At 40.1% G+C, this 27,109-nt stretch overlaps 1 protein-coding gene across 14 annotated transcripts in view; it reads right to left on the bottom strand.

Moving 5' to 3' along the window:
- The window catches only part of LOC135104317 (uncharacterized), a 122,640-nt gene that overhangs the window by 86,267 nt on the left and 9,264 nt on the right, over positions 1 to 27,109 (bottom strand). For 5 of the 14 annotated variants that reach the window (XR_010270379.1, XR_010270388.1, XR_010270380.1 and 2 more), the window contains one exon: positions 25,575 to 27,076. The exons of 2 other annotated variants lie outside the window; for them this stretch is intronic. The gene's annotated coding sequence lies outside the window, so the exon portion shown is untranslated. Of the gene's footprint in view, positions 1 to 25,574; positions 27,077 to 27,109 lie in introns of those variants that run through there. 7 more of the 14 variants (XR_010270378.1, XR_010270384.1, XR_010270377.1 and 4 more) reach the window with 2 other exon arrangements.

The raw sequence follows: 27,109 nt of genomic DNA, 5'->3' as shown, positions 1-27,109 counted from the left end.
GAGACGAGACTAATTTGCACAAAAGTTTCATCCACGTTAGCCAGGCACGGACACGGGGAAAGAGGAAAGAGATGAAAACACACACACACACACACACACACACACACACACACACACACACACACACACACACACACACACACACACACACACACACACACACACACACACACACACACACACACAGGAACAACATTTTTCGTTATTCATTGCTAAAGTGTTATCATTCGTTTCTGAAAACCTCAAGAAACATTATTAAAGGAAAAACATCAATTACAATGTGAAGGGGAATATAAGAATGAGGAGGAGGAGGAGGAGGAGGAGGAGGAGGAGGAGGAGGAGGAGGAGGAGGAGGAGGAGGAGGAAGAGGAGGAGGAGGAGGCATAGAAGAAAAAGTGAAAAGTTACCTCCACGTGAGAAACAAAGTGAGAAAGGTCAATACTGACTAAGTAAAAACCTGATCTAATCTCTCTCTCTCTCTCTCTCTCTCTCTCTCTCTCTCTCTCTCTCTCTCTCTCTCTCTCTCTCTCTCTCTCTCTCTCTCTCTCTCTCTCTCTCTCTCTCTCTCTCTCTCTCTCTCACACACACACACACACACACACACACACACCGCTCATTACTTCATTTCCTCCTCTCCTTCCTCCACACTCGATTATCTCTGGAGAGTTGAGAGAGAGAGAGAGAGAGAGAGAGAGAGAGAGAGAGAGAGAGAGAGAGAGAGAGAGAGAGAGAGAGAGAGAGAGAGAGAGAGAGAGAGAGAGAGAGAGAGAGAAGGAAAGGCATCAGAGGATTACGAAAAAAAAAATAATAGAGAAAACGGTATGATAGCAAAGAATAACAAAACAACAGCATAAGAAAAAAGTAAGAAAAAGAAGAAGGAAAAAAGGGAAAGAGAGACAGAAACAATAAAGGAAGAGAGAGAGAAAGAGGAAAGATAAATTAAAAGCGTAAAGAGCAGAACACAAGAGAGAGAGAGAGAGAGAGAGAGAGAGAGAGAGAGAGAGAGAGAGAGAGAGAGAGAGAGAGAGAGAGAGAGAGAGAGAGAGAGAGAGAGAGAGAGAAGGGAACGCCGCCCCTTGCCTCACAGTCTCCTCACGTTCCTCCGCCCGTCAAGAGCTCTGAAATCCTTCTAATAAGAGGAATTTATTGTGTTTGACCCTGCGGCTCTCAGGAATAGAAATGGCTCCCTCATGCTACTTGGGGGGAATGGGAAGGGAGGAAGGGAGAGGGAGAGAGGAGGGAAGAGGGAAACGAGAGGAAAGGGAGAGAGGAGGAGGGGGGAATGGGGGTAGGCAACAAGGGATGGCGTTGAGAATGAAAGGGGCGGGTTGGAGGTGGAGTTTTTGTGGAGGGAAAGGTGGAGAGGGAGGGATTCAGGGTGTGCTGGGATGGGTGTGGCATGTGTGGTGGAGGAGGTGAAGATGTAGGTGGAGGAGGTGGTGGAGGGAGGAGAAAGTAAAAGAGATGGAGGTGGTGAAGAAGAAGAAGGAGAAGGAGGAGAAGGAGGAGGAGGAGAAGATGTTTAAGTAAGAGAATAAAGACACGAAAAGTAAGGAAAGAAACAAAAACACCAAAAAAAAATAAGAAGAAAAGAAAAAGAAGAAAAAGAAGAAAAAACACCACAACCACCACTACCACCACCACCACCACTACCACCACCAGCCAGCCAGCCAGCAAGCTAATACACTTCACCCTGCCGCACCAGATAAGTAAAACTGAACCACTTATGAGTGTGGATGATGAGGCCCGTGAGTGATGGCGGGTGGAAACCGTGGCGGCCTTATGAGGAAAACAGCAATCCATTATGAGCATTAATCATTCACGTGTAACTCCCACTCGCAGCCTACAGGTAATATTCAACCCCGCAGGAGGAGGAGGAGGAGGAGGAGGAGGAGGAGGAGGAGGAGGAGGAGGAGGAGGAGGAGGAGGAGGAGGAGGAGGAGGAGTGGGAGGAGGAGGAGGAGGAGGAGAAAGTGATTAAAGAAGAAATAAAAAGCAAAATGAGATAAAGAACTAAGCACATCTACCTCTTTCTAATTACTTTTAAATCTGAAGGCTTGTCTCCTCGTCCTCTTCTTCCTCCTCTTCTTCTTCTTCTTCTTCCTCCTCCTTCTCCTCCTCCTCCTCTGACTTTCAAGATCCTGTTCCTTCCTTTCCTGCGCTATCTTTCTTTCACTCTTTCCTTCCCATTTACTTCGTGCATCGTCCTCTGTCCCCCCTCCCACAAGAAGTTATGTCATTTCTCCTTTCCGTGTTCTCCCCCATTTCTTCTTCCTCTTTCTCCTTTTCATGCCATGTTTTCGTATCAAATGTACGTCTCTCTCTCTCTCTCTCTCTCTCTCTCTCTCTCTCTCTCTCTCTCTCTCTCTCTCTCTCTCTCTCTCTCTCTCTCTCTCTCTCTCTCTCTCTCTCTCTCTCTCTCTCCCACGCCACAACATCCCGCTGCTCTTGTGTGGTAGAGACGTTGAGATGAGACTAACTTACACAAAAGCTTCATCCACGTTAGCCAGGCACGGACATGGTACTTGAATCACAGAGACACACACACACACACACACACACACACACACACACACACACACACACACACACACACACACACACACACACACACACTCTCTCTCTCTCTCTCTCTCTCTCTCTCTCTCTCTCTCTCTCTCTCTCTCTCTCTCTCTCTCTCTCTCTCTCTCTCTCTCTCTCTAGTTACATTTTACTTTCCTTGTCTCCAATCTCAATCGTCATTTCTCTCTTCTTCTCTTAGTGGTCTCCCACTTCCTTATTTCTTGTCTGTTCCTTTTCTCCCTCCTTCTCTCGCGGATCCCTTGACATTTATATCCCTTATTCTTCCCTTCAACATTTCTTCTTCTTCCTCCTCCTTCTCCTCCTCCTTCAACTTCATCCTTCCTCTTGTATCAGTTCTCTTCATGGCTCCTTTTGTTTTTCATTCTCCTTCCTCCCTTCTCTCATTCTGCTTATTTCATTCATCTCTTCTTCCCTTTATCTTCTGCCTTCCCTCTTTTTTCTTTTTTTTTTGTTCTATACCTTTTTTTTCCTTCCTGCTCTTTTCTATTTTTTTTTTTATTATTTACTTCCATCTTTTCTCTCTCCATCTTCTGCCTTCCCTCTTTTCTCCTTCTCTTCTTACTGTTTCCTTTTCCCCTATCTTATGTTTTCTTTTTATTTTTTTACTTTTTCCCACTCTATTTGCTTTCTTCCATCTTTTCTTTCTCATCTTCCATATTCTTTCTCTTTTTTTCCTGTTTTTATTTTTACAGTTTCCTTTCTTTCCATCTTTTTTTTTTTACTTTTTTCCTTACTCTTTTCTACCTAAAATAAACTCCTACTTTTTTCCTCAGATTTATCGGTCCCCTTCCTTCCTTCCCCTATTGTCCTCTCCCTCCTTTTTCTCTCCTCCATTTCCGACACATTCCTACGCCTATTTCTTCTCTCTTCATTTCCTCTCTTAGACTGTTCTTTCCCTTACCTTCTCTTCCTTCTTTTCTTAGACTTTTTACTCAGCCACTTCCTTCCCTTACCCTATCTTCCTTCCCTTCTCTCCATCTTCTTTCGGTTCCTTCATCCTATTTTCCTTCTCTTCTCTCTATCTTCTTTCGGTTATGTCGTTCCGATCACACTCTTGTATTCGCTCTGCCTCCTCTTCTTTATCTCTCCTTTCAAGTTTCTCACTTCCTCACACTCCTACATCTCTCTCTCTCTCTCTCTCTCTCTCTCTCTCTCTCTCTCTCTCTCTCTCTCTCTCTCTCTCTCTCATCCCGGCCTCAGTTCGTCCAATAAACTTGTGATGCACAGTTTGGGGTCAACACGATGGCTCCGCTGACACGCAATATGTATGAAAATCCCACCCAGAGACAGCCGTGACTCCGCCCTGGAGAGAGACCACCAAAGTTTTGATTTGGACGATAATGGAACTCTCTCTCTTTGCCCCGACACCCACCCAGACTCCCAGTGTGTGTGTGTGTGTGTGTGTGTGTGTGTGTGTGTGTGTGTGTGTGTGTGTGTGTGTGTGTGTGTGTGTGTGTGTGTGTGTGTGTGTGTGTGTGTGTGTGTGTGTGTGTGTGTGTGTGAGAGAGAGAGAGAGAGAGAGAGAGAGAGAGAGAGAGAGAGAGAGAGAGAGAGAGAGAGAGAGAGAGAGAGAGAGAAAGGGGGAGGGGGGATTAAGGTAAGTTTGTAATGCCTCGGTTTTTTTTTTTATATCAAATTATCATGTTTTCTTTTAAATGTATGTTTAGTGTGTGTGTGTGTGTGTGTGTGTGTGTGTGTGTGTGTGTGTGTGTGTGTGTGTGTGTGTGTGTGTGTGTGTGTGTGTGTGTGTGTGTGTGTCTATCTATATATGTAAACGTATTCACAAAGGAATACCCACAAAGGTTCCCTAATAAACGTACCCAAAGCGAAATCCAGAAGTAATTAAAGACTACATTTTTTTCCCGGGAAGAGATGAGCAGGTACGTAACTAAGAGATGAACCACAAACATAAGGAAATGATCAATAAACGCAGCCTCACATTCTGACATTTTCTTTTTTACCCGCACGCATTATGACGCCACACACACACACACACACACACACACACACACACACACACACACACACACACACACACACACACACACACACACACACACACAGCTTTTACTGATTAATCACGCCTCCCGAACTATATTTTCACCAGAGAGAGAGAAAAAATATAAGCACTGTCCTAAGACTATTACCTCTCTCTCTCTCTCTCTCTCTCTCTCTCTCTCTCTCTCTCTCTCTCTCTCTCTCTCTCTCTCTCTCTCCCTTTCTAACCGAGTATCTGGTTCACTTAGCCATTCTTTTCTACAGTACTGCACGTTTTGTGGCTTAGATGACAAATATAAATAAGTTAGAGATGAATAAAATAAGTTAGAAATGAAAATAATTTACAAGTGAAGACAGTATGACTTTTGGCATTTCACAGGAAATAAAACTACAGGAACGAAAGGGTTTGTACTCAATGATTTCCTTTGCTGTCACTGATCCCTTTGTAGTTAATAAAATAAAATGGACTGCTGGAAATTTTAGAGTAAGTTTAAGAAGCCACGGTGACACAAGGGATGACGTGTGGTGGTGGTGATGCTGCTACAAAGTTCAACGTTAATCATACAATAAAGTGAACACAGGTATTATACGAATGATTTTGCTCGCTGTCGTTGTTGTCTTTGTAAATCTTACTCTGTACTTCCACCAGACCATTTTATTAAGCTTGAAGAGGAGTCACAGCAGTCAGCAGCTTAAGATAACCATGCTGCTAAACACATCAGTCTTTATTATGTTTAAAGGCAAATGCAAGTTCTACATAAATGGTTCTGTCCACTATCATTCACACCAAATACGAAAATAATCAAAATTTTTCTCCTCATCAGATTAATTGCATCATAATCACTAGATCATTGTTTACATAATTATTCTGTCACTGAGTGTTTGTGAAAATCATTCAATTTATTTTTATTTATCTATTTAGTTTACTATTTAAAAGTGCTATGATGTGGAACCAAATTCATACACTTTCCATACAGCTGAACCGCTACTGATTCACCACATGTACTCGTACTGTATTCACACACACACACACACACACACACACACACACACACACACACACACACACACACACACACACACACACACACACACACACACATACGTACTATACAAAAACCATTACACTTACAAAATAATAATAAAAAACAATAATAAAAATCACTAGATGCGGTACAGAAGGGGTACAGTGGACTGGAGGTGAGTGGAGGGTGGGGGGAGAGGGGCAGGAATACCATCACGCATCACAAACAACAGAACGCTTTGTACCCGATCAGCATCACCATTATCACCACCATCATCATCACCACACCGCCGCTACACAGCTCGTCACCACCACCGCGATGAATGGCCGCCGCTCGCCAATTGTCTTGAAATAAATACTCAAACACAATTACGGTATCATTACTGAGGGGAAAAATCATTCTTCGACCCATCCGGCTTATTTTGTTCGTCGTCATGGCAACGTCTAAGTGACGGAGGAGGAGGAGGAGGAGGAGGAGGAGAAGCCGCATTTGGTGTATATTGAATGTTGGAGTATCTACACTTTTCCTCAGAGGCAGATTGCTGTTCTAGAGGGGCTGTGTTTATTGCAGAGAGAGAGAGAGAGAGAGAGAGAGAGAGAGAGAGAGAGAGAGAGAGAGAGAGAGAGAGAGAGAGAGAGAGAGAGAGAGAGAGAGAGAGAGAGAGAGAGAGAGTAAATGGTGATGTTACGCCCTGCTTACTAATGTTTGCATAAGAAGGCAAGTACAGCTTCATTTTAGTGGATCATTATGTAGTCGCGTGATTTATGGCCATGTGGGTGTCATTCACAAATTACTGCTGCGGGGGAGGAGTGAATCATGGCGCAGGCTCTCATTAGTGGTCCAGCTTCCGGGATCTGCTGCACAATGGAACAGCGACATCCGTGCTGATCACTAGTGCACACTGATGGCTCCTGATCACTGGTGGACCTTTGCCGGGAACAGAACTTAGGTTATATGACATTTGTATATTTTCTTTTAATTGTAAGGGAGAAAATCAGTAATATTTTTTTTTTTTTTTTTTTTTTTGCTTCTTAATAGTTATAATAATGTACAGTGTCTGATAGCTAATGATCATTGTTGGAACTTTACATTTTTCTGTTGGCGTGAAAAGAACTTAATTAAACTGAATGGCATTTATATCTTTTGATTTTAATAGTACGAGTAAGAGAAAATTAATCTATGAGAATTTGTTGTCCTCTCAAAAGCAGTGACAGTTGAGAAACAGTACAAGAATAAATCAAGAACATGTTTTCTTTCTGGTCAGTGTATGGGGAAACTTTTTTTTTTTCATTGCAGTGACAATGATGTACAGTCTCAAATGTATTGATCACTATTCTAAATTTACCCCTGATTTATTTCAACGGTGCCATGAAAAAAAAATCACTTGACGTTTGTACCATTTAGTTTCAATATTAAGAGAAAACATCAAGGAATTTTTTATCTTGCCAATTTATGGGACTTTTTTTTTTTTTTTCTTAATAGTAACAAGTAACAGAGCCGGAGTCTCGTGAGGGGCACATGATGGAGGATGTCTGATATAACAAAGGAGGACTGAGAGGGTCCCACATGAGGCATGGAGGTCCAAGAAGCTGCTTTACTGATGAGCAACCAACAAAGGGATGCGTCACAGGTCATGCAGTACCACAAACTACGTGTCTACAAACCACTGCTCTAGAATATGAGATAAATCACAAAGCACATTCTTGACAAACGTTTCACAAAACTCCACGTGCATCTTTACATATTTAATTTACCGTTTTATTAAGACGTTGTCCTGGCTATGGCGTGTTCCTCAGCGAGAGATGGAGTCCTGAACAGCAGCATCTATTATTTGTCTCGCTGATAGCACGAGCTCGCCGAAGAGTTGGGGAAAAGATGCTTAGATGCTTGTTGTCAGTGATTCAAACATAATGACCATGGTATGTCATCATCAAGGATTTTTTCCTCATACTGTTCTGTATTATTATTATTATTATTATTATTAGTAGTAGTTAGTAGTAGTAGTAGTAGTAGTAGTAGTAGTAGTAGTAGTAGTAGTAGTAGTAGTAGTAGTAGTAGTAGTAGTAGTAGTAGTAGTAGTGGTGGTAGTAGTAGTAGTAGTAGTAGTAGTAGTAGTAGTAGTAGTAGTAGTAGTAGTAGTAGTAGTAGTAGCAATAGTAGTAGTAGTAGGTAAGTAGCAGCAATAGTAGTAGTAGTAGTAGTAGTAGTAGTAGTAGTAGTAGTAGTAGTAGTAGTAAGAGGGGCACTGGTCTAGGGCAACAAAAAGAAGAAAGAAAAGAACCCAATAAAGTACCAATCCCCCACAAAAGAAAGACAATTGAATTACTTTACTGATGATGTAAATACGTAATATGCTTCTTACATCACGTTTTTCCTTCAACTCATACTAAAGTACTTATATCCTATTTCAGGATACTTTATACATACCAGAAAAAATAGTACATCAATTTCTGGGATACATATACGCATGTTTTAGTTTTGTTTATAGAAGAGAAAAGTTAGATTACAAACGTTTCGGATGAAGAGAACAGCAGAAGATGAATGCGTATGTAAATAGGAACTGAGTAACAGAGTCGGTGGTGGCAAGTTCCCGAGCCAAGTGGACACTACGCAGGCAGGATCAGGTGACCGGCAGAATATGCACCTCTTGTTTACCTGAACAAATGAACATATGCATACGAGTATCATGGCGAGCACACAACGCCACCTCCCTGCCTGAAATGTGACCAAGTAATTAAGGCAACGAAACTCACACGCAGCCTTCGCACGACCCTCAGTGGCAAGGCTGCGTCAGAGATACCCGGAGCTTCTTAGCCTGAGTGTCTGCGTCTCCCAGTAATGCATGCGGGTTATTGACAAATGCAGCGAGTCTCACATCTTGGTAATCAGTTCAATGCTTAGTGTAAATACAAGTATGTGCAGTTGTGTATAACTAAATTAGATTGTGTGAGGTGACTGTATTTATCTTTTGTTTCAGACTTTTCTTGAATTGTACGTCAGTTATGCAGTCTTTGTTGGAATATTAAGACACTGAATGTGGTGGTCTCTCTTATATACTCTTATTTGGGCTGAGATCGCATGATTTTACCGAGCTTCACGGATGCTGTCTTAAAAACAATGTGCTGTGTGTTGTGTCTAATAAAATTATCGATTTAGAAGTATCTTAGTTTCGAACTAAAATGACCCAATTTAACATGTTCCTAGAAACCACTCGGATTTTAAGGGTTCACTGATTAATTGGTGATAATGAAATGGAACTTAGAGCCTTTACGCTGCTTCCCAATACAGTGAGCTATGCAAATATGTAGTCATGGATAATACTAACTGATTAATCTGTTATACTTTATTCCACCCGTGTTTTGTGTCGCCCTCTAATTTCTTGTGATCTAACAACAATCCAGCAACTGTCAGGCTCTGGAGGAGGATTATTATCAGCACATCCGAGAACTTAAGATTGAGGGAATACTCTTAAACACATTGGAAGTGAGTGTAGAGCGTGCCTCGACTCTTAAATGTACACTTCTATGTGTGAGACCTTGAGAGAACCACTTCAGTAAATGCCTAAAACATTCAAAAGTCCATTTAAACACATATGAATATAATATAAATACATCATTACCACAGTTTTTTTTTTCTTGTAAACGAAAGCAAGATAAAAAAAAAATAGAAATAAAAAGCAATACGATGATGATTCTATAACAGCTGATGTATAGTGCGAGCAATGTCATGTATTCCCTTTTGGCGTACACTATATTATAATCCTGACGCATTCAACCATTCAACATCACCGCAACCAGCTACGAGAGTCCTGGCCAGCGCTGACACCTGATAGGCCTCATTACTGTCTGGCTATAGCGCTGTGAGGGAGTCTGTTGTGAGTTACAATGAAGCCACAGTAACTGGAGGGTATAAGTTACAATGAGGCCACAGTAACTGGAGAGAGAGATGAGTTACAATGAGGCCACATGAATACGAGATGGTTAAGTTAATGGGGCCACATTAACTGGAGGTGGATGAGTTTAAAAGTGGCCACGGAAGCTGGAGAAGAATAAGTTCATATGAGACCCACAGTAACTGGGGGGGAATTAATTCAAAGGAGGCCACATCAATGGCTATGGACGGTTTATCGGGGAGGTTGACTGAAAAAATGCCTTCATACCTCACCACACACCAGCGCACCTCACACAACCAAACCCTGAATCGCTGTGTGGAACGAATCAGTAACGAGGAAAACTGGTGCCAACACCGGATCCTCGTGAAAAACGTGGAGGGTTTCGGCAAGCCCTTCAGCAGCGGGAGGCTCAGCGCAGACATGACGGCACGGCGGCGGCCTCTCCCTGCAGCGACATTTTCACAGCTGACTCCTCTGTCGAGCCGTATCCCTCCCCAACAATCCATATTCATGTCCATTATCCATTTGGGAGGCCGGGAGCCGCGTTATTCCCGAGCGAGAAAAATCACAGAGAAGGAGAGGGGATTACCGCTCGAGCCGCCCAGAGCCCAGGGATCAGGGGAGCCTTCCGCCTCTCTCTATGACGCACCCAGACTCTGTTTTTCGGCCCAATTTTCCATTATTCCTGCCATTTCTTGATTCCCGACGAGGTGCGTTTCCCGCTTGCCGGTGCTTATTGTCACTTAGGTTTTTCCTTGCGCGCGGTGTTTATCCCTCGCGCAGGATGGCAGAGAGGGACGGTCATCTCCGGGCGCACAAAAGGTGCTTTTGTTTTTGTTTATCATGGCTGCGGCTTTTTCGTATTCCTCCTCCGCTTCCTCGGCCTTCCTCTTACGCCTCTTCCGAAGTTTCATCCTCGCACATTTCGTATTCCTTTTTCTCCCGAGTCTTTTGTTACTGAAGGACTCCACGAAGGAAAGGAAAAAAAAATTATGTCGAGTTGTTCAGTAATTAGACGGAGGCAGCTCGTGGCGTGGGCGTTTCCGTGACAATGAGATCCTATTTGGCTGAGGTTGAAGCACCGCGCCCCGCCTCGGCACAAAGGAACAAAACATCTCACGATAAAAGTGATACAACAAAGCTTAAGTAGAAGAAAACAAAGAAAAAAAAAGAAAAACAAAGCATCGTTCCCACGCTGACTGCCAATTTTGAGACCAGACAAAAGAAAAAGAAAAAAAATATCCCCTTATTGTCTGGCTTCCCTCTGACATTGACAACTGTGTGTGTGTGTGTGTGTGTGTGTGTGTGTGTGTGTGTGTGTGTGTGTGTGTATATATATATATATTAATATATATATATATATATATATATATATATATATATATATATATATATATATATATATATATATATATATATATATATATATATATAGTATATATACATATATATATATATATATATATATATATATATATATATATATATATATATATATATATATATATATATATATATATATATATTTTTTTTTTTTTTTTTTTTTTTTTTTTTTTTTTTTTTTTTTTTTTTTTTTAATGAGTGAGCTCCTTTGTGCCCTGAGTAAAATGTAGTTGCACAATAAACACTCCTTAAATATAAGTAGCTACTGGCCATCCATCAGCGTCCCTCCTTGGCAGGCTCAGCTTTCTCTCATTACAGCTGAGTGAGGAGTATAAGACGATTCGGAGCAAAAACACTCGTGCTATGCCTAATCATGTTACATTTCTTCAAATGCATCAATGTCTACTTACATGCACAGGCGAACACGTGTCAAAGTATTAGAATTTGTCAGAGTCCGAGTTGCCAACACCTGTAAGCAATGAGAAATAGCATTAGCACGCAGAAATACACAACCTTTCCTTAGTCAGCAGAAGAAAATGTAACACTCCAGAGAAAACCACACACTGGAAGGATAACTATTCCAGAACTGCACTGCCACCATCTAGTTGTGCGGCGTTCCCGCCCCTCAAAACCACCCCGGACCCTGCCCTGTTCCACGCTGCTCAGTGGCGAGAGGTGTGCCAAGATACGGGGATGCATGACCATGTCTAACCACTTGTCTAAAAAAAAAGAATAATAAATAGAAACGAAAAAATTTATAATAAAACAAAATAAACAAGTGCCAGTATCCGATAATTATTTCCGCTATGCTACAAAAATACTCAGAAATTAGAAAAAAAAATGTGTAAATAAAAATGACAACTTAATGACGTTCCACAGGCCAGACTAAGGCGGCCATGATCAGGCACCGGTAATCTACATGACTGCCTTAGTGTCAGAACGGAGAGAGAGAGAGAGAGAGAGAGAGAGAGAGAGAGAGAGAGAGAGAGAGAGAGGAGAGAGAGAGAGAGAGGAGAGAGAGAGAGAGAGAGAGAGAGAGGAGAGAGAGAGAGAGAGAGGAGAGAGAGAGAGAGAGAGAGAGAGAGAGAGAGAGAGAGAGAGGAAAAAATTTCTAGAGCTGGTCACTCGTGCCAGGTCAAGGGGGATGAGGTCAAGGAAAGTCTTAAGACAACCCGCTACATATAAACGAAGAAAACAACACACACGGGATGAATTTTACGGTATAACCTCCTTCATGTTTATTCAGTCTGGAATTCACAAACCTACGTAAGGAAAAGACGAAAGATAACCTGCCGCATTTAAAGGGATAATATATTGGGAAGCATTTAGCGATATAACTACCCTCGTGTTTAATTAATCTGCACTTTGAACGCCTAATTCCCTCGCTGGACTGCGCGGCATGCACTCCCTTACGGCGCCAAGTTCACCAGCAGGAAAAGAGGCAAGCGCGCATCAGCTGACTCACAGTGGTACCGTCACTACTGCTAAGAAAAATGTGAGTTTTCTGTAGTAAATAAAAAATAAAAAATCTAAATATTTATAGATTCGTAACTGACATGAAAGCAAGCGATAATGAGAAGAAGAAGAAGAAGAAGAAGAAGAAGAAGAAGAAGAAGAAGAAGAGGAAGAAGAGGAGGAGGAGGAGGAGGAGGAGGAGGAGGAGGAGGAGGAGGAGGAGGAGGAGGAGGAGGAAGAAGAAGAAGAAGAAGAAGAAGAAGAAGAAGAAGAAGAAGAAGAAGAAGAAGAAGAAGAAGAAGAAGAAGAAGAAGAAGAAGAAGAAGATAATAAGAAAAGAAGATAACAAGAAAAGAAGATAACAAGAACAAGAACAAGAACAAGAAGAACAAGAACAAGAACAAGAACAAGAACAAGAAGAAGTTAGATTAATCAGTATTGTGTAGTGAAGTCTTGGGAAGCGATGTGGCAGGAAGAAAACACTAAAAGGAAGTGGGTGGTCATAACTCGGTGACTGAAGGATTGGGGTCACTGCCTGTGTCCTTGATTTCCCAGTGCAAGAAAAAAATTGTAGAGATTATACTTCTAAGGTGATTGTACTTAAGTAATGTTGTTTCCATTATTTTGATCTTTTTTCCTGCATATCGTTTGTATTTTTAAGTAGTTTGTCTTATTTACTTATTTGCCTAACTGAATTGAGTAATATTGTTTAATGCCTCAAAAAACCCAATTCCTCTATTTATCAACTCGACACAGTCTTCACACAACTATCCCTCTTCTTCAGTGATACTCAAATGTCCCGTTTCTCTTCACTGAACATCCTCGGTCTGTCCTTTAATAATAATCTAAACTGCCAGTTTCACATTCCGTCTCTTGCTAAACCAGCTTCTTTAATCCTTTTTTTTCTGGTAACTCCCTGCCTGCTCTTTATTTCCCCCTTTCATTAATTGAACTGTTTGAAGAAGGAGTTTTCAAGACACTTATCCTCCAGTTTTAAATATTACATTTGGCTCTTTAGGGACTGGCACCTCAGTGGGTATTTTTTTTCCCTTCCTATTTGTTGCCCCTGGCCAGTGCCCACCCTTACACACACACACATACACACACACACACACACACACACACACACACAGAAAGAGAGAGAGAGAGAGAGAGAGAGAGAGAGAGAGAGAGAGAGAGAGAGAGAGAGAGAGAGAGAGAGAGAAAGGCATCAACACTACTAGCTGCAGTGAGCTGGTGCCGCCTTCCATCATTCAGTCACTTTGAGGATGACAGGCGCAGCCACACACCACCATCTGTCACCCGCTCGCACGCACGCATTCCTCGCCTTCCCAGCGGCCGCAGCTGTCTCCTTTAGTGACATCCATGTGTCGTTCACACACGTGACCCTCTGTCTTGACGAAAATGGCCGACAAAGACCCTGTCAATCCTCCTACTAAGATGTTGCTCCAGTGTTCTTTGTGCCCCTACAGAACCAACCGCAGGAACAACCTGTCGAAGCACATCACCACCATGCACACCAAAATGATGAGCGAGATGAAGTGTTGCGGCATTACATTCTACAGCAAGTGGGAGGTGAAGCACCACAACAGAACAGTGCACAGTGACGGGTACCCCTGCAACCTGTGTGGCAGAACCTTCCAGCGCAAGGACCTGCTTGACAGACACTTTTCCATCCACACGGGGGAAAAAAAGTTCAAGTGCGCTACATGTTCGTACGGCAGCAGCCACAAAAGCAACCTGAAGCGCCACTGGAGAGTTCACCGAGGATGCAAAGGATACTTTACACACATGCCGGAAGTGATGACCGCTCCAGCCTGCCTTGAGACGTTCAGCAGTCAGTTCCTACACACTCTCCGATACTTTTCACGCCAACCTTCCTCCTACGTGTGGAGCATCGAGGAAGGTTTGCGACACTCTACTCTCTCTGTCCCTATTCTAGACACACACAAGTCTCCGGTGCGTGCACAGCAAACTCACTGCCATTCTTTTATCTCTGCGCAGGACAACGATAGAGGTCACAGATTATCAGTATTTGATTCTTTGGTCTTTTGGTCATCGCACGGTAAGTTAATGCTCGTCTCAGTCCTAAGGCAATATTTAATCGCAGGTTTACAAAGTCTAAGTGAGGGATGCTCAACCCACTGTTTGAGGGGCGCACTTAAGGAAGTTTAGTGAGGTCCTAGGCAAGTAACGAAATAATACTTCATATCACTGTGTCATGCCATAATAATGTTTGCTCACATTCAACTTTAATGATAGGCAACAATATAAAATATATTGTAATTTATATAACTGCATACCATTTAAATTAAATGTGAACTTTATATCCTAGTTACATATAATAATGACGAGTAGGCAGGCTATCACACATCTGGAATGTCCAGTTAATCTTAAACAGTGGCCATTAATGTGGCAGATTAAAGGCAATAAGAGACCGTTATCAAAGTGACCATCTAATGTGACCCCTGTCACCCAAAAAAATTAAGCATCACTGGTCTATGTTGTATTTTTTGCCCTGTACTCTGATTCCGTGACTATTTGAACCAACAGGAAAAGTATTCAATGATTCAGTGGTTATGGGCACCAAAAGAGACAAGTTCATGATCTCCAGTCCAGAGATCTGGAGTTGTTCCATTGAGATTTGTGCTTCTCCGTTGCAGGGTCACTTTTCCCGACGCAAGTGCGACCCACACTCCAGTGGGAGATCTCGCCCTCCGTCCATCATCTCTTCCAACCAACCAGTAACTGGGATCTCCTCGACTCTTTGGCGAGACCTTATTACATTCGGTCTTCAAACACTAAAGGCTCCCTCCGGCAGACTAGGGCTTACCAGTGTGAGGACCTTACGCCACCCAGCCCCGAGGAACCTACGCTCACCCAGCTTGAGAGAGGTCAGCTTTGGGCCGAGGCTGAGGTTAACCTTTACCGAGGTGAGATGAGAACCATCTTCCTATTTCCTTGGCATTTATGGTTCATACTTTTATGTATATCTATGACATTCTCAATATTGAATTCTGGTTCACAGAGTGGGAAACGCCTCCTGAAGCTGACCACAAGCACCAGCACTATCTAGGAAAACATGCTCCCAGTACAGTAGTGAGGCCGACGCCCCTACGTCATTATTACCCTTCATTCCCCTCAAGTCTCGCTGCACTAAGGAGGCGAGCAAGCTGTGAAGCAAAACAAGGGCACCACTACAAGCCCTGGCTGCCCACTCTCAGTACACTGCTGTCGCCGCCACCACGCCGCGGTCAGTCTGCTCACTGCTCCTCATGCACACAGGGCACCTCTCACCACCGCGGGTCACACCAGGTGGGCCAATTTTTTTGTCCATTAAGGAACCTAGCTGTTAGAATATTTAATCAGCAATGAATCATCTCTCTCTCTCTCTCTCTCTCTCTCTCTCTCTCTCTCTCTCTCTCTCTCTCTCTCTCTCTCTCTCTCTCTCTCTCTCTCTGGAAAATTAATATTCTTTAAATGTCAGTACTTTATGTTAAAGGAATACGTATTGTGTTCCTTTCCCTTCGTCGCTTCAAGTTGCACTAAAGTGCTATGAGCTAAAGAAAGTGACGAGAATACTTAAGCTATTCAACCCATGATGAAACTACCCGTCCCGTGTTACAGTATTGCATCAGTCTCCTCTCCTTACGTCGCTCCTGATCTTTTATTTATCTAGTATCTTTTATCTCTCCCCCACGTGCCAGCTGTGCGAAAGTTTTGGATTCAATTTCATATTAATATCCCACACGTGCTATTATTACAAGAGCTGGCCAGTGTTTTTATTTCTTTGCTCCTCACTCTAATGAGCACTAGTACTACATGCGCTTTTCTGCTTTATTATTTTCACCTCTCACTATTTCGTTTTCTTCAAGTGAGAAGCAATATATACATTCCGGTAATTAAACCGACATGCTCTCTCTCTCTCTCTCTCTCTCTCTCTCTCTCTCTCTCTCTCTCTCTCTCTCTCTCTCTCTCTCGTATGGTAATCTATTACATATTTACCAGGACTTTCACGTCGCATCCCTTGCTTACATCCCTGCGCCACTAGGCTATACACTAAACATCCGCATTCACAGATGCCAGCTGATACATCAGACGAAATGGTCTCAGAGGCGCTGGGTTTTAGGGCAGATTTTTAAATTCCTCTTGAAGAAAAAACTGCAGTAAGATCAACTCCAGATATGACTCAACAAAAAAAAAAGTTCCCTAAAAGCCTCGCTGAAATCACTGGGAGATTTGTAAGACCGAAAAAAATAAATAAATAAATAAATAAAAAATAAATAAATAAATAAACGTTATCCCTACAAAGAAGTGTGTGTACCAAACGCCGCCGCGGCGACTCGGCTTTGATGGAATGTGCAAGCACCGCTCCCCAACACAGTATATTATCGTCCAGCCTCCACACACACACACACACACACACACACACACACACACACACACGGTATCCGGTCATTTCGCCCACATGCCATTTCGCCACACTATAGAGTCATTTCGCCCATAGGTCATTTCGCCCACACTATGGAGTCACTGGTTACAAGTGGCTTCTTATTCCGTTTCATTTGTAATTATCCATACAACCAAAACAATCAGTGTATAATAATAGTACTGAAACAATAATAATAATAATAATAATAATAATAATAATAATAATAATAATAATAATAATAATAGGGCCGGTAGTAGCTTGTAGCTAATTGTGCTTGTCACTACTGCCATCAGTCATCCATTTTTTTCAATCGGAAACTATAGTACCTGACGCAGGTAAACTAGTTACCCTTCCTTGTTAGCTATGACGGGGAACTACCTTATCAGTGTCAGGTACTAGTTCCTGACTAACTGGCCTACTACTGCTACTACTATACCAGTACTACTGCTGCTGCTACTAATACTATACTACTACTACTACTACTACTACTACTACTACTACTACTACTACTACTACTACTCCTGCTGCTGCTATTACGACCTTTTCTTCAGTGAAAGATATTAAGACAATCAATTACTGGAGAAATGGCATCAAGGAAGAGGAAATTGAAGATAAAAATAGTTTAGGAGTGAATGTACCGAGCATTTTGCATTGGTTCAAAATTTTATAGGTCACCCTTAGTGATTCGTATGCAGTGAAGAACTGGCCAACAATAAAAAAAATCCAACCAAACACAGTGACTTTGCTAAAAATTATCCAGTTGGAGATGCCAGAAAGAAAGCTGTGGAGGAACTGGTGCTCAGAGCAGAGGAGTCAGAATGTATTTGTGAAATGGGTGAAGTCCTCCAACAATAAAACTACTGCCAGTTTTGTGATAAGTCATGATGAGATAGCAAAACATGGAAAGCCTTTTACAGATGGTGAATATATAAAAGATTGTTTCATCAATGCAGCAATGCATCTGTTTGGAGAATTCAAAAACAAGGATGAAATAATTAAGAAAATTAAGAATGTGCCATTGTCTGCTAAAACGTTGAGGGACAGAGCATTGAAACTTGCACAAGACATCACCAATCAGCAAATTGGGGACATCAATTCAGCTTGTGACTTTTCAATTGCTTGTGATGAGTCATGTGATGTTAATGACATTGCACAAGTTGCTCTTCTTGGCAGGTATGTCAATTCTGAAGGACCACAAGAACAACTCATTGACTTGTTGCCTCTCACTGGTCAAACTAGAGGTGAGGATATATTTTTCAACAATTATAACCTGCCCTAAGGAAAAAGGAATTCAGACCAACCACATTATTTCTGTTGCAACTGATGGTGCACCGAGTATGAGAGGTATACATAAGGGGTTTGTTTCTCTCTTGATACGAGAGCTGAATCATGAAGTAATATCATTTCACTGCATCGTTCACCAAGAGGCATTGTGTGCACAAACTTGCCCATCAGAGTTCAATGAAGTAATGGACTTAGTCGTGAAAATTATTAACAAAATAATGGCAAGACTTAAACCACCGACAATTTCGTGAACTTCTGGAAGAAGTCAATCCCCAGTATTCATACCTCCTCTTACATAACAAAGTCTGTTGGCTTTCTAGGGGTCGGGTGCTTGCACATTTTGCAGCATTCCTTGAGGAAGTGAAGAAATTTCTGGAGGAGAAAGGCCACCATGAATATGCATACCTTACAAATCCTGAATGGATACAGAAGTTTAACTTCTTGGTGGATATCACTTCACATTTAAATGAGCTCAACAGAAAACTACAAGGAAAAGGAAACACTGCTCTGATGCTTTTGGAAGCATGAAAACATTGAATGAAAACTATCTTTGTTTGTTAAGAGATGTTGAGAGAGACTCTGATTCACTTTCCTTCATTAAAGCAATTCGGAGAAGGAACAGACTTTGAGCTGGATATTAATATCATAAAAAATGCACTAATGAAAATGAAAAAATCCTTTGAAGGACGTTTTCAAGAATTCAGAAAAGAAAAGGCCACATTGTCATTTGTGATCAACCCCCTTGATGCAGATACAGACTCATTCAATTTTTCAGCTTTTACTGGAGTGAATCAAGCAGAACTGGAACTGGAATTAGCTGATTTGCAAGGAAAAAACTTATGGACTTTAAAATTCAGAGGCATGGTCTCCGATATTGAAAACCTGGAGAAACAACATGCTACACTGGCATTTCAACATAACTGGACTGAATTGTCTGGGCTACAAAAATGAGATTAGATTGTGTACGTAGTGTCGAATTCTTTACCAGACACTTATAAACACATGAAAAGATATGCCTTTGGCATTCTCTCTATTTTTGGATCTACTTACCTGTATGAACAAGTGTTTTCTAGCACGAACTTTATGAAAAACAAACTACGCAGCCGAGTGAATGATGCAAGCCTGCAGTCCTGCCTGAAACTCAAAACAACAACATATTTGCCAGACATTAAGCATCTCTCCAAAGAAACACAGGAGCAGAAATCACATTAATTAAGACTTAATTTTTTCTCTCTCTCTCTCTCTCTCTCTCTCTCTCTCTCTCTCTCTCTCTCAACATTCCCATCCATTTCTTTTCTTCATTAATTCTCTCTCTCTCTCTCTCTCTCTCTCTCTCTCTCTCTCTCTCTCTCTCTCTCTCTCCCTGGTTTAAACTCATCATGGTGAGCAGATACTTATATAATAAGTACACTTAACATGTTTGAAAAATAATATACCATATTTGGTCACTTGCTGCCATCATAGAATTATAAAGTTAAACGAGTGTCTTCCTACTTAATTATTATAATAGTTTATTTTATGACAGCTGCTATTACTATTGATATAATCATCATTAATGATAATAATAATAATAATAATAATAATAATAATAATAATAATAATAATAATAATAATATTATTATTATTATTATTATTATTATTATTATTATTATTATTATTATTATTATCATTATTATTATTATTACTACTACTACTACTACTACTACTACTACTACTACTATTTAGTAACTACTACTACTACTACTAGTTACTACTATTACTATTACTATAGTACAATTTGTATGATCATTTTGTCTATGGTTATATTACTTAACTTTCGTATGGAGGAAATTTATTAGGTTTCGTAATCTACATTCATAATAGATTTTACGCTGTGGCTCCAGCAGCATTGTGTTCATGTCAAGTCTGAAAAAAGTGGCTCTTTTCTAATTCTGGGTTGCCGACTTCTGGCTTAGGGGGATCCTGAAGAGGGAATGGAGTGATAGGACAAGATACAAATATGAAATTGTGACTGGAGGAGCCCAATGGAGAAGAAAGGGTGACAGCATAAGCAGAAGGATTAGAGGTCAGGAAAAGGTCAAGAATGTTGGGCGTATCTCTAAGACAGTCAGGAATACGAGTAGCATGTTGTACCAATTGCTCTAGGTTGTGGAGGATAGCAAAGTTGAAGGCTAGTTCACCAGGATGGTCAGTGAAGGGAGAGGAAAGCCAAAGCTGGTGGTGAATACTGAAGTCTCCAAGAATGGAGATCTCTGCAAAAGGGAAGAGAGTCAGAATGTGCTCCACTTTGGAAGTTAAGTAGTCAAAGAATTTCTTATAGTCAGAGGAGTTAGGTGAGAGGTATACTGCACAGATAAATTTAGTTTGAGAGTGACTCTGTAGTCATAGCCAGATGATGGAAAACTCGCAAGATTCAAGAGTGTGGGCACGAGAGCAGGTTAAGTTGTTGCGCACATAAATGCAACATCCAGCTTTAGATTGAAAACGAGGATAGAGAAAGTAGGAGGAAACATAAAAGGAGCTACTGTCAGTTGCCTCAGACACCTGAGTTTCAGTGAGGAAAAGAAGATGAGGTTTAGAAGAGGAGAGGTGGTGTTCTACAGATTGAAAATTAGATTAGATCATGAATGTTGCAGAAGTTAATGAAGAAAAAGTTGACGGGGGTGTCAAGACACTTAGGGTTGTTATCAGAAGAGCAGTCTGACCTGGGGACATTTGTGGTCCCCTCCCCAGATGGGCAATCTGAGGCTGGTGTAGGAGTTGCCATGATAATTTTGAAATTTTGAGTGAAAGGTGTGTGTGTGTGTGTGTGTGTGTGTGTATTATTAGGTGCCTGTAGTCTTGTGTGGAGGAAGAGAGTTGTCTTTAGAGGGCAGGCTGACTGCCCCCTTGTGTTGTGAAACACAAAGGGAAACGTTCAGTGAGGTCACAGCTGGGTTTAATGATAAGTTCACAGCACCCCCTGATCCAGTGCTTTAGCCCCCACTTGGAATAATTATCATTTTGGCAGATGCCTACATATATATATATATATATATATATATATATATATATATATATATATATATATATATATATATATATATATATATATATATATATATATATATATATATATATATATATATATATATATATATATATATATATATATATATATATATATATAGTAAACCCTCATTATAATGGACCCCGTTACAGTGGGTTTCCACATTTAACAGATATGTATGGCCTACAGACCATTCATCGGATTTACCAGATAAATGTCAGTAAAATGAGGCAGTATGTCTGGCCAGCAGCTGGAATATTAAATGTGTAATATTGTTAATTCACTAAATACTTACAACACACATTCCACAGTATTTTACATCAGGGACATGTTTGTCATCATCACAAATATATAACAACAAGAACATAAGAAATAAGGGGAGCTACAAGAAGCAACCAGGCAGTGGCAGTCCCTGTATGAAGTATACCTACCTATTTCCACTATCATCCCCATCCATAAACCTGTCTAATCTTCTCTTCATGTTTCCTAATGTCTTAGCACTAACATGATTACCGAGTCCGTTCCACTCATCTACCACTCTATTTGAGAACCAACTTCTTCCTATCTCTTTCTTAAATCTAAATTTTTCAAGCTTGAACCTGTTATTTCTTGTTCTATCCTGGTTGCTGATCCTAAGAAAATTGCTTACATCTCCCTTGTTATAAGCCTTATACCACTTAAAGACTTCTATCAGGTCTCCTCTTAACCTACGTCTCTCTAAAGAATGTAAATTTAACAGCTTCAGTCTTGCCTTGTAAGGAATAGTCCTCATCCCCTGTATCCTTTAAGTCATTCTCCTTTGTACTGATTCTAATAGACTGATATCTTTCCTGTAATGTGTTATTACACTGTATTATGTTGGCATGTTTGCAGCTCCCTTCTAGTGGAGCTCATCCTAGTAAGTGGCAGTGGCAGTGAGGAAGGGAGGGAGGGTGTGGGTGGTGATAGTAGTGGTGGTGGTGGTGAGTGCACACCACACCGACCAGGGTCACACTGACTGCCATAATTATGGTATTTGTCACAATTTGGTGTTTGCCCTCTGCCATACATTGTCTACCATACACTATGCCATAATACAAAGAAAAATGTCATAATTTTCACACTCCTGTATAATAATTTGGGATGGCTGGTAGCACAACCCTGGCACCCACACACTGCTTCTACCTTAGTCTTGGACTGGCAGATGTTATTAGAGGTTCTGGAACTTCTGACCCACTCACTGCTGCTTTTATTGGATTTTCATCTAAAGTGGCTTCACCCCAATTAGTCTGGTATAACAAGGGTTTAATATATATATATATATATATATATATATATATATATATATATATATATATATATATATATATATATATATATATATATATATATATATATATATATATATATATATATATATATATATATATATATATATATATTACACTATAGTCATCCCTGTTTAACCATGATTTCAGCTTCCATGGTTTCACTTTTACATGATTCCTGCAAACCACAAATTGAAATAACAGGAGGAAATGAAAGGCAACTTACCAGTGTTAATCACCTCTTTTTATCTATTTAGTTAATTGATAAAATGTTTGTAAGCATATACTCGTACATGCAGTTTTTCTTTACTTAAACAAGGTTTTCAGGACTCAGGGGTGCTAACTAGTTTTCCTTAGTTAGAATGACTACTGCTTCCATGTACGAGACTTGCCTCTTTGTGCCAAGCACATAGCAGAGGTGAGGATGTTTGTCATGGAGGCATATATTCTTCACTCTTTCTCTCACCTTAAACCTTCCAAACCTTGGTTCTTGTGTTATACATGATAGAGAGATGGCCCATAAAATGTTCTTGAGCCTTTCATTGCCTGAATCTCATGCACTTTATATTTCTGCCCAGAATTATGCCAAGTCTGTCCTCCAACTAGCCAAAAACTCTTTCATCAACAGAAAATGTCACAATCTTTCTAGATCTAACTCTTTTTGTGACTTCTGCCACTTAGCCAAAAATATCTCTAATAACCTTACTTCTTCATCTTTCCTGTCTTTATTTCAACTTGATGGCAATATTGCCATCTCATCTATCTCTAAAGCTGAACTCTTTGCTCAAACTTTTGCTAAAAACTCTACTTTGGATGATTCAGAGCATGTTCCTCCCTCTCCTTTTCCCTTGGATTATTTCATGCAACCCATTAACCCCTCATACACCGGACCCACATGCATGTCAAAACATCTTCATGTGAAACTGCACCAATGCACAAGGGCATTAAAACCTTATCTAAATTAATTAAAAGTAAAGTTTCTATTGTAAGTCCATCCATTTTTTGGTGAGTTCAAGATGAACATACATTTCACAAAAGTAATGAACTGGCAACAATGATGCTTCTCAGAATAGGCAGACTGCTAGATAATTTGTCAGTTTCAGCCAGTGATTCAGGCAGTCTGCTTATAATCTTTGATAAATATGATTTTCAGTTTTCTTTTATTTTCTTGAGATCTAACTGATATATCACAATGCCAACATTACCATTGTAAAGCTCATAAAAAGACAGTTTAGGTAATGTGTAGCCCACAGAATGCTTGCAGGAAAAGTTTTGAGCTCCAAAATTGTGAACATTCTTTCTTGTTTTGTATTTATTTTTGAGAGAAAAATTAAGTGAAATTTTATTTTTTGGCATTCACCAAAAAGACAATTTCCTTGTGAATCTAATGATATATGATATGTGCCTGCTTATAAATCTCAAAGGAAAGAAAACTTCTAAATCAAAGTTTTGCAAGGTGCACAGAGAGGCTACAAATGCCTGCCAACAGAAGAGGTATTGGACAGAAAACTTATGAAACTTACTGGTGCATCAGAGGGTTAAGATCCTTGACAATGATGTTTGCCATGCCCTCACTGACATTAACCCTTGGAAGGCTTATGGACCTGGTGGGCTCCCTCTTATTGTTCTCCAAAACCGTGCCTTTGTGCTTGCACTTTGCCTAGGCAGACTCTTCCAACTCTATCAACATCTTCCTTTCCTTCATGCTGGAAGTAACTTCTAAACCATAGCAGTAAAAGCATTTCATCATAGAATTTCTGACTTAGAATAACTTGATCTTTCATTTCTGACAAAGTATGACTTTCCTCCAAGGAAACACAGTATATATGTATATGCATACAGTAGTCATCATAGGTATTGATCCCCTGGCTGGAGGGTCTGATACTTATGGAGTAAAAAGCATGGTCCTCTTGAGAGTTAACCATTTTAGCCAAAAGTATCAGCCCCAGTCATGACATCATTGCATCCCTCAGCTTCACGCCACTGACCCATAATCTCCACTCAGCATGCCTTGAGGGATGTTGGAGAGCAGTAACATGCAGCAAATTTTTTTTCGCATTCTGGCGTGTTATTGTGGAATAACATCTTGTGATAATTAATTGTTTGTTAATATGGCTAAAATGAAAGAGTATTCATTTGAGACTATTACGCAGATCATGGGCCTCAAGGAAGCAGATAATTCAACCGGAGAAATAACTGAACAATTGGCAGCATCCAGGACAGGTCAAGCATTGCTCAAGGTGGTTCAGGCAGGAAGGAAATCATGATATGCCTGAACCTAAAAAACAGTCTGGGTGACCCACAGGGCCATTACTATCTTAAAGCATCCAGTGGTCTTGACATCAGACTCCAGTGGATGCTTTAAGACAGTAACAGCCACCTTATTTGTCTTCCAGGGGCACCCAGACCATTTAGTTTCAGACATATCACATTTCCCTTCTTCCCTGAACCACCTTAAGCAATGCTTGACTTGTCCTGGATGCTGCCAACTGTTCAGTTATTCCCCTAACTGGATTATACACATACACATTCTTATTCTCCTATAAATACTGCAACACACAAAATGACAAAAAAATGCACAGGAAGTAGAAAATCAGAATGATACGAGCTACACTGTAGGTCAGTGGGGGGTGTGTTGAATCCCCAGTTATAGTACATGTGTACATGTACATGTGATCAGCTATGTACACACAGTTATGTATTTATTAGTTTTGTATAGTGATAGAGGATAAATTGTGTTTATGTATATGCCATATGTGGAGTTTATTTCAGAGTCTATGTAATGACTAGGGAACAGTGTTATAACAAGGTTAAAAGCAGAAAGTCCTCTCCTCAGAGAGAAATTTTGTAACCAGAAATCTTATCCCTAATGGAGCTATGCTACTGGTTGTTGGCCCTGATTGCTATGGTTACTGTGGGTGAAATTTTGAGATTTTTTAGGAGAGTTATGCTAAAAGACTGTCATACTGTGGACTTGCATTAAAAAGTTTAATTATCACTGTGCTGATTTATTGACTACTATTACTATGAAAGAATTACAAGTTATCAGTCTCTTTAACCAAGATAAAGTTATTTTATGCTTATTTAAGCACTATTGTATCATGAATGCAGTGATACCTCATGATTTGAACTTAAATGGTTCTTTTCGGCTGTTCAAACTAGGAAGCAATTTATCCCATTCATATTAATGTAAAAAAATTAATCCATTCCAGGTCCCAAATCCCCCTATTTTTTTTTTTTTTTTATTTATGTTGTACTCTAAACATTGAATTGAATGAAAAACCTAAATTATAGAAAAAATATAGTAAAAGAAAACATGAAGTACCATATATCTTGCCATATAAGACGGCACTTGAATCATTCTAAAATGACACAAAAAAGTGGGTTGTCCTATATATCAGATACAAAAAACAATGACCTTAGATTTTTTTGCACAATACCATTGTAAATAAACACCAACCTCAAAATGATAAGCCATCAAAAGTTGTAGTGTACACAATTTTTATTTTGCACTAAAATTCTCTCTCTCTCTCTCTCTCTCTCTCTCTCTCTCTCTCTCTCTCTCTCTCTCTCTCTCTCTCTCTCTCTCTCTCTCTCTCTCTCTCTAAATTTCCCTTCTAACCCAATCCTTCCTGTTCCTTCATCTCTTTTATGTCTAGTCTCTCTCTCTCTCTCTCTCTCTCTCTCTCTCTCTCTCTCTCTCTCTCTCTCTCTCTCTCTCTCTCTCTCTCTCTGTCTCTCTCTCTTTGAATAACCAGTGTTTTGCATCTATACTGTATGTATTAATCTGAGTTATTTCATATATAGAATGTTTTTAGATTATTAAACTCAAGAAATTTTGCTGTTTTGCAGTTATAACTCATACTTAGCCTGGCCTTCTGCACTTTCCAGCTTGACTTAAAAGTAAAACATAATAATAAGCAGCTAAACCTTGTGCTCCTAAACAGCAGTCAAAATATGTACATTACAAAGAACATATACTCAGTACAGTGCAACTACAATAGTTTGATACTACAATCTGATATCATAGGTATAAACTAAAATAGTTATCCAAGCTCTCTTTCTTTCTCTCTTTCTTATACAAAATTTATGGAAAGTGAAGAAATAATGTATAAAACAAAGAATCAGCCAACACCTCTGTAGACATGACACTTCTTATCACTGCATTTTGTTGTTGCTGTGCCCAAATAATATAGATTATGTAAAACAGAATAATTTACTAATGGAGAGGGATAAAAATAATTAATTGATTTATATATATATATATATATATATATATATATATATATATATATATATATATATATATATATATATATATATATATATGAGCCTGCCACCTGCAAACAATAAATATGCAAGCTCAATCTCTACATTTACATTTTGAGTCTTTCAATTCAGTTTTCCTATACTTCATCTCTAGTATCATAATACAGTCACTACAACTGAAATATGGACCCAATTCAGTGGTGTACATCCCATCACAAACAATTTTGCACATACTGGAGGGCAGCAATAAGACAGGCATAGGAATTCCTAAGAGATGGTTGTGTTGTAAACCAAACATTTTTCCACAATTGGTCAAAGGACTGTGGCTAAATCTTCATAGTGTAGTTGCTACTAAACTCCCTGGGTTGCCTGAAGCTGAAAGAAAATAAAATCTTCACACTGATAGTGCTTACCAAGTAATGCTATTCTCAT

The sequence above is a fragment of the Scylla paramamosain genome, chromosome 10 (genome assembly GCF_035594125.1).
Source record: "Scylla paramamosain isolate STU-SP2022 chromosome 10, ASM3559412v1, whole genome shotgun sequence".
NCBI lineage: Eukaryota > Metazoa > Arthropoda > Malacostraca > Decapoda > Portunidae > Scylla > Scylla paramamosain.
Note: the sequence above shows the minus strand (reverse complement) of the source record. Positions and strands in the feature narration are given on the sequence as shown.